Source organism: Tenrec ecaudatus, chromosome 4 (genome assembly GCF_050624435.1).
Source record: "Tenrec ecaudatus isolate mTenEca1 chromosome 4, mTenEca1.hap1, whole genome shotgun sequence".
NCBI lineage: Eukaryota > Metazoa > Chordata > Mammalia > Afrosoricida > Tenrecidae > Tenrec > Tenrec ecaudatus.
Window position 1 is genome coordinate 56,109,735 of NC_134533.1, and position 7,012 is coordinate 56,116,746.

The following is a 7,012-nucleotide window of genomic DNA, read 5'->3' on the forward strand; positions in this document are numbered from 1 at the left end:
GAGGAGGTGCCAAGCCCTGCCTTCCAAGTCTGAAGGCCATTTTTCAGGATTCCTTGGGGATTTTGTTGCTTTGCTCACCTTGCTGCTCTGTTGCACTCCTTTTGTGTTTTGCTGGTGTGTGAGGGACAGACGGGGCACAATTCCAGAACTGGGTCTCCAGTGCTGCCCCCTGCAGTGCTGTTGGTCAATGAGGAGATGTCATGTCCCATGGTGGGGCCAGCTTTCGGGTCCTCTCTGTGCCAGCTTTCGGGTCCTCTCTGTGCCTTGGCTTCTCCAAGCAGGAGTGTCATCCTTGGGATTTGATGTGGTCCTGTCGCTCTTTCTCTCTCAGTTTGCTCCTGTGTGGCCTGGGCAGACCCGCCACTCTCCCAGGGCTGTGTCTGTCGTGATGCCCTCTAATGCATTCTTCTGGGGAGCGGGGTTCATGGAGCCCTGCAGACCTCGCTGATAGTTTGCTGCTTCAAGCTGGTCTGTTGCCCTCAAGGCTCGGCATACCAGGTTGAGGTCTGGTCCCTCTCTCCCTTTCCTGTTCATAGCCCTAATTTAAGAAAACTTTGGAGAATTACTGTGAAAACTAGATTGGAACATTTATGGGCAGACATTTTTTGAACTAAAATTTGTAAAATACTAAATTATTTATATAAGTTACTCAAAATTTAAAAAGCCCTAGTTTATAATAGTGATGTATTTGCTGCAATCTGCAGGTCAGCTGTTAAAAACCACCATCCACTCCAAGGGAGAAAGGGCTTTGTACTCCATTAAAGAGTTACAGTCTCCAATTGTACCGTGCTTGATCTAATTGACTTATGGATTGTCACATCTGTAAGAGCTCCCAACAAAATGATTGAAAAAAGACAGTAAAAGTTACAGTCTCAGAAACGTACAGGGTAAGCACAGTCACACTTCTGTTTACAAGCCTATGGTTCCATTAATTTCAGCAAAACAACATTGTTCAGTGATTTCCACATGCTATTGGATCACTTGTATGAATGACTACAAATAGGGACCCCTTTCAGTGTTTGGATTTTGGTAGGTGCTATCAAGTCCATTCCAACTCCTAATGACCCCGCACACAAGAGAGAGAAACGCCACCAGGTCCGTGCCAGTCTCCCAATTGTTCTTATGGTCACGCCATGGTTGCAACCACTGTGTCAATCCATCTTTTCAAGGGTCTTTCCGGCTGCCCTTCTACGAAGCATGATGTCCTCCAGGGTCTGGTCTTGGGTGGTAACATGTTGAAAATACGTGAGCAGTCTCCCCATATTTTCTTTCCAAGGAGCATTCTAACTATATAGTTTTTCCAAGACAGATCTGTGTGTTTTTTTGGCAGTCCACAGCACTTTCAATATTTTTCACCAACACCATAATTCAAATGCATAGACTCGTTTTCTGTCTTCCTTATAAAATGTCCAACTTTCACATGCATTTGAGGCCATTGAAAACATTATGTCTTGGATCAGGTGCACCTTAGTCCTCAAATTAACATTCTTGTTTTTCAAGACAGGGATTCTCAACCTTCCTAATGCCACGACCCTTTCATACAGTTCCTCATGTTGTGGGGACCCCCAACCATAACATTATTTCCATTGCTACTTCATCACTGTCATTTTGCTACTGTTATGAATCAGGTGACCCCTGTGAAGGGTTGTTTGACCCCTAAAGGGGTCTTGACCCTAGGGTATCTTATAGTCTAAGATCTTGTGCAGCAGGTTTACCTAATGGGGTGTTTCTTTTACTATCTAGACCTCTGCTTCTCTGGGCATTTCCTGTGGATACAAGTAAGACAAAATTTTGGACAGCTTCAATCTTTTCTCTATTTATTATGATGTTACCTGTGGTCCAGTTGTGAGGATTTTGGACTTTTTCACATTGAGTTGTAATCCATCCTGAATTGATGATCGTCATCAGCAAGTGCTTCAAGTCCTCCTTGCTTTCAGCAAACAAGGTAGGTGTGTTATCTGCATATTGCAGTTTGTTACTAAACCTCCCCCCAGTCCTGATGCCATCTTCCTCATCACATAAGCCAGCTTTTCTGATGATTTGCTCAGCGTTCAGATTGAATAAGTATTGTGGGAAGATGTGACCCTGATGCAAGCCTTTCCTGATTTTAAACCATGCAGTGTTCCCTTCTTCTGTTCTCACCGCTGCCTCTGGATCCTTAATGAGCACAAGGAAGTATTCTGGAATTCCCATTCTTCTCAAGATTATTCATAATTTGTTATGATCCACCCAGTCAAATTCAGTAAAACAAAAGTAAACATCTTTCTAGTGTTCTCTGCTCTCAGCCAAGAGCCTTCTGATATCAGCAATGATGTCCTTGTTCCATGTCCTCTTCTGGATGTGGCCTGAATCTCTGGCAGGCTCTTATCAATGTACGATGCAACTGTTGTTGGATGATCCTCAACAAAAGCTTACTTGCATGTGATAGCAATAATATTGTTCCATAATTTGAGTATTCTGTTGGGTCGCCCTTCTTGGGAAGGGGTACAAATGTGGATCTCTACTAGTTGGCCAATTAGCTGTCTTCCAAATTTCCTGGCAGAGACGAGTAAGTGCTAGAGTGCTCCATCAGCTCCTGGAAATCCTTCAAATGGTATTCCATCAATTTCTGGAGCCTGGTGTCTGGCTAACATTTTCAATGCAGTCTGAAATTCTTCCAAAAATCATTGGGCTTTGCTCATATGCTGCTACCTCTTGAAATAGTGAAAGGTTGGCTAATTCTTTGTGTTAGGCCAGTTGAGCAGAGAAACAAATCCAGGGACACTCACATATGTGTAAGACAGAACTTTACATCAAGAAGTAACTACGTATCAATAAAACATCCTAGCCTGGTCTAGATCCAGTCCATAAGTTCAATACTAGCCTCTAAGTCTGATATCAGCCCAGGAAATCCTCTTCAGAATCCTGCAACACATGCACTGACACCAAACGGAGGAAGATCACAGGCCGGTGGGTGGAACATCCTGTGGGTCCAATGACAGTGGACCCATCTCCAGGCCTCTGCTGCCATCAGCGTGACTCCATGTGGCTTGTCAACAGGAATGTGAATCAGAGAGAGAGGGCCCATCTCTTCTGATGGCAGACCTAAGAGAGAGGAAGTTCCCAGATTTTTCATGAGAAGCCACGCCCACAAGGAGGGACTATCAGGCTGTGACCTGATTGACAGGCCAGACTCCACCCCTTCATTTTAAATCAAGCCAATATGAAATTGTGCATCAAAAATTCTTTTTGGTACAGTGACTCTGCATATTCTTTTGATGCTTCCTGCATCATTCAATATTTTCCCCATGGAATCTTCCAACATTGGAACTTGAGGCTTGAGTAGTTTCTAAAGTTCTTCCCGTTTAAGATATGAGTGTGTTCTTCCCTTTTGGCTTTCTCATTCTAGGTATTTGCGTATTTCTTACCATATTTGGCTTTGTCTTCTCAAACTTCCCTTTAAAATTTTCTATTCAGCACTTTGACTTCATTATTTCTTCCATTTACTTTAGCTACTCTGTAGTTAAGAGCAAGTTTCAGAGTCTCTTCTTGCATCCACTGGGAACTTTTGCTTTTCTCTTGAATGGGGTTGTTTATGTCCTCCCATAGCTCCTTAGAGCTTCTGTCATCAACATTCAATGTGTCAAATCTGTTCTTGAGATGTTTTCAAAATTCAGGCAGGATACACTCAAGATTGTATTTTGAGTCTAGTGGACTTGTTTTCAATCTCTTCAGCTGTAACCTGAACTTAAATTGATGGCCTGTTCCCTAGATTTTCCCAACTTAGTTTTAGCTGCTATTTTCTCCATGGTCTCCTCTCACAGATGTATTCAATTTGCTTTCTGTGTGTTCCATCTGGAGAAGCCCATGTGTTTAATTGCCTTTTGTGTTGCTGGGAAAAAAAGAATTTGCTGTGAACAAGTTGTTGGTCTTGCGACATTCTATCATGTAATCTCCAATTTTGTTTCTATCACCAAGTTCACATTTTCTATCAACTGTTCCTTCCTCTTTGTTTCCAACACTTGCATTCCAATAGCTGATAATTAGCAATGCATCTTGACCATATAGTTGATTGATTCCAACTGAAGTCATTGGTAGATTTGTTCACTTTCTTCATCACTACCTTCTGTGGCTGGTGCATAATAATCATGTTGACTGGACTTCTTGAAGGCAGGTGTGTAATCCTATCACAGACAATACTATACTTCATGATGGATTCTGCAATGCCCTTTTTACCCAGGAATGCCATGACATTCCTCTTGATTGTGTTGTTCCCAGCATTGTAAATCATATAATATTTTGATTCAAAAAGGCCAATACCAGTCCATTTCAGCACACTAATGTCTAGAATATTGATCTTTATTGTTTCCATTTAATTTTTTTTTCCTTGCAAAAACCCTCAGTCACCTGAGGGCCGGTGGAAATGGATTTTATTTTGTCCTGTGCCATTGTTACCCAAGTGGGTTTTCCTTGCAAAATGCCTGGCATGACACCAGAGGGGAACTGCCTGAGGCAATGCCCCACCCCCCATGGGCAGTCAAGGGACTTAAATACAAGCTGGGTGGCAGGGCAAGAGACAGCACAGGGACATGGCTTCTTAGGTCCAGACCAAGGTTGGTTTTTCTGCAGCAAGCAGCTGGGCCAGAGGGCAGGCGTGGGGGCAGAACCCAGGGTGCAGAGGGGTCAGGGGTCCCTTTGGGCCCCTTTTCCCCCACACATCCTAGAGAAGGGCAGGGCAGTGGCCTGTCCTTTCAGCTCCAGCTCAAGGAAGCCAAAGCAGGAAGGGAGAGAGGGTAAGTCAGGTGTGCTGCCTCTAGTCTGCTGGGCCCTCTGCCTCCGCCTGCCTCAGGGACAAAGGGGCATGGTGGGAAGGTAGCACGTGGGCCTGGCTCTGGCAGGACAGGGGCGGCCTGAGCTGGCTCCCTCAGGGAGCGAGACATAGGCCCAGGTGGCTGCCCGCCCACTTGCCCAGGCTATGTGCACAGCTGGACGGCAGAGGCAAGTAGGGGGCAGGGGGAGGAGGCAGGGGCCACAGGGTGGGCTGCTGGCCCCTAGGCCTCATGCCTGTTCTAAGGTCTGGCCCCCGGTTGTGCATCTCAGGACCCCTGGCCCTACCCAGGCAATGACAGGAGTGGGAGCTGGAGAGGCCAGGGAAGGTCCTCAGGTGGGAGTAAGAGAGATGGGGGTGGGGCAGGGAGCAGAGAGGAGCCTTCATCCCAAAGAAAGGTGTGTGTGGGGGTCTTTTAAAGTGACCAAGAGGCAGCAGCAGCAGAGAAGCCCTCAGCCCCGCTGCAGGCCTTTGGGCCCTCCCTTGGGGGCCCTGACAGAAAGTGGGTAGTGGGCAGACAGGCCAGAGGAGGATGAGGAGCTCAGGATACCCCAAAGACACAGACTCAAATGCCCCAGAGGGAGGGAGGGTGGAGACTGCGTGTCCTGTTCCCTCTAGGGCATCTCCAGGAGCCCCTACCACCCACCCACACCCACACCCACACACACACACACACACACACACACACACACGTGCCCTTCCTAACAACAGCCGCTGCCTGCAGGCTTCACAGGGGTGCTGTCGATCTTGAGGTTGGGCCGCTCACCACCACCCCCTCCCCCCCCACCCCCCCCGCCCACCCCCAGGCAGCCCCAGGCCCCATCCGCTTTTTGATCTCCACGGCCATGGTCATGAAGGCCTGCTCCACATTGGCGGCGTTCTTGGCGCTGGTCTCCAGGAAGGGGATTCCCAGAGAGTCTGAGAACTCCTTGGCTGTGGTGTTGTCCACCACCTTCTTGGTGGTGAGGTCACTCTTGTTGCCCACCAGGGGCTTGTTGACGTTCTCGCTGGCATAGCGGTCGATCTCCTGTAGCCACTGCTTCACGTTGGCATAAGACTCCTGGTCAGTGACGTCATATACCACGATGCTGCCGTGGGCTCCCCGGTAGTAGCTGGAAGTGATCATCCGGAACCGTTCCTGGCCAGCTGTGTCCTAAATCTGCAGTTTGATGGTCTTGCCGTCCAGCTCCATAGTGCGGATCTTGAAGTCCACGCCGATGTGCTGATGTAGCTTTCCGTATAGGTGTCATCAGCAAAGCGCAGCAGGAGGCAGGACTTGCCTATGCCCCGAGTCGCCGATCAAAAGCTGCTTAAACAGGTAGTCATATTCGGGGTTCATGGCGGCGGCCCGCTCGGTCGCTCCCTGTTGGCTCTGCTCCTGCTTCCATTTAATTTTGGACGACTTTCAAGTTGTGAGATTCGTATTCCACAAATTCCAAGTGCAAATAATTTTTGCAGCTATTTCTCCTTATCTTGCATCGTGTCCCATCAGCAAAGATGCAGAAGGATCCGCTCTAACAGGCTTTCCCTGACTCATGTCACCACTCTGAGACATATGCTTCTCCTCAGTCACATGTTGAGTGCCAAATGAGCCATCCTCTGGCACTATCTCTGAATATGTTCTGCTTCTGTCTAATAGGCCTTCAGGATCTGACAGTGTTTCGAAGTTATGCATAAGGTTTTCAGTAGTTCCTTCCTCTGAATTGAGAAGCTAAGTCCTTCTTAGTTATCTGTTCTTAGTCTGGAAGCTCCACTGGAACCTGTTCACTTTGGAGGACCCTGCTCGCATTTCAAATACCAATGACATAGCTTCCAGCATCACAGCATCACACAAGCTACTACAGTAAGACAAATTACTGGGAATAGAAATCCCATACCATCTAGCAATTCCTTTGCTGGGTATAGGCCCTAAAGAAATAAAAGTCATAGTACATAGCACATACATTCACCCATGTTTGTCACAGGACTGTTCACAATAGTATGACGAGGGAGACAACTTACATATCCATCAGAGGAAGAATGGAAAATTAATTTGGGTACATGCACACAATGGCATTGCGCACACTGTGTACAATGCACACACTGTGCATTGCTACAGAATAATGATGAAACCGTGAAGCACCTCATTGCATGGGTGGGCCTGGAAAATATGATGCTGAGTGAAATCAGTCAATCACCAAAGAACAAATATGTATGAAACCACTG

General features: G+C 47.0%; 1 pseudogene; it reads right to left on the minus strand.

Annotated features, from left to right (window-relative positions):
* Window positions 1-5,508: 5,508 nt before the first annotated feature.
* On the minus strand, window positions 5,509-6,146 carry LOC142446680 (ras-related protein Rab-1B-like; annotated as a pseudogene).
* Window positions 6,147-7,012: the final 866 nt, after the last annotated feature.